This window comes from Lontra canadensis, unplaced genomic scaffold (genome assembly GCF_010015895.1).
Source record: "Lontra canadensis isolate GAN:19392208 unplaced genomic scaffold, GSC_riverotter_1.0 scaffold7, whole genome shotgun sequence".
Classification (NCBI taxonomy): domain Eukaryota; kingdom Metazoa; phylum Chordata; class Mammalia; order Carnivora; family Mustelidae; genus Lontra; species Lontra canadensis.
In genome coordinates this window covers 4,549,027-4,550,825 of record NW_022631001.1, presented here as the reverse complement: position 1 = coordinate 4,550,825, position 1,799 = coordinate 4,549,027, and the positions used below count along the sequence as shown (strand labels likewise).

At 32.9% G+C, this 1,799-nt stretch overlaps 1 non-coding gene across 1 annotated transcript; it reads left to right on the top strand.

Annotated features, from left to right (window-relative positions):
• Positions 1-1,380: 1,380 nt before the first annotated feature.
• On the top strand, positions 1,381-1,525 carry LOC116865448. Its single transcript, XR_004382184.1, has one exon. It is a non-coding gene; the product is annotated as a U4 spliceosomal RNA (small nuclear RNA).
• Positions 1,526-1,799: the final 274 nt, after the last annotated feature.

The window sequence follows — 1,799 nt, the reverse complement described above, 5'->3', positions numbered from 1 at the left end:
AGAAGGAGCAGTTTATACTATCTCTTATCTGAATGGTCTGGCAGATTCTACAATCTGGCATTCCTATTCCTGATGGTAGTTAAAAACTAAACACAGCATTATAAAAACACAAAAACAAACAAAAATGAGTTTTACATAACCTTAGGTACCTGTGATAAGTAAAACTTATCTGTATACTCAGGCTATGTTGACCTGGGACAATTTTTCTATAGGTGCTCTCAAAAATGTGAACTTTATAATTTTCATTATCAGTTCATTTCATTTACGGAGTTTCTCACACACACACACACACACACACACACACACACACACACATAAAGAAAAGAGAAGAGATGAGACAGTAGAAGAGAGAAGAGAAGAGAAGAGAAGAGAAGAGAAGAGAAGAGAAGAAGCAAGTCTTTAATTTTTTCAGCTTCTGACCTCAGAAATTCTCAGAGGGATACTACATAAAATGTGGAAATTAAAATACTAGTATAATTTTGAAGTCTCATGTCTGGAAAACAAGAACACTTCATTAGTGAATTTTGTGCAATAGGATATAGAGGAAGCACTGCACTTTACCCCAGCCATATGAAGAAAGAACTGTCTTAATGTCTGAGTATTGCTTTTAGACATTACTCATATTTTTTCACTGAAAACATTTTTGCAATTTTATTGATTATTACAAAATAATACATATAATAAAATTGTTGGAGATTGGGCAGTGGCATATCCTCAATTTTGCTTTTCAGCAGAATAGAACAAGAAGCATTTTTAGAAAGTCCCAACTCATTTTGCCTGTCATGTCTTGCTTAAGAGCAACTAATTAGCAGAAATGTTCATATCAAACATTTATGGCTAAACAGTATATTAAGGAATGTAGGGATTATAAATAGGACAAAAACATTTCTACTCATAGTGACTATACAACTGAATAAAATATAAAGATACAAGTTTCATTAAAATACAATTCAAGGAAGAAAATAAGAAACTTATCTGATTAAGCAATCTTCACCTTGAGGTTGCTTTGAAATTAGGTATTAATGAGAGTGTGAGGCATGCTCACAGAACAGAGAGTTTATTTTAGATCTGTCACTATAGAACGTTAGATAAGTATTTTCTGTGCCTTATTTTCTGTATATCTAATATGGAAATAATCACAATAATTATCTAATGGGTTATGAAATGTATAATATAACATCTATGAAGATGTTGCTTGAGCATTCCCCTCCCACAATTTCAACTGGAACCCAGAATCCATACAGAAGTTGGGTGATGCAACACACAGGTTATGCTCCTTATATATACAAAACAAAATCCTCATTTTGTGAATTCATACCTATGTCCATGAGTTCAAAGTGTTTGAATCAATATCAGCTCTTTAAAAACAATGCAATATCAACAAATGCGCAGTGGCAGTATCGTAGCCAATGAGGTTTATCCGAGGCGCGATTATTGCTAATTGAATTGACTATTCTGTGGTCTTATTTCCCCTAAATCGAAAGTTTGAGTTGTATTAATGAATTTCTTGAATAGTTGGTAAATAATAGTACTAGCAGCAGCAGCAGTAACATTTATGAAATACGTATCATGTGGCAAGCATTGCATATGGGTTCTATGGGCTTTACATGTATCATGTCATTAAGTATTCATAGATACCATGAGAAAGAGAGATATTAGTCATGTTGCTTCTGTATGCATTCTTTGAATTTTTTCATTTAAAGTTATCTTTTTGAAGTTCATCCATATAGATGCCTGTAGCTATAGGACATTCATTTGTACATGCCAAATTGTTTTCCAAACTTACTTTTGCCAGTTAC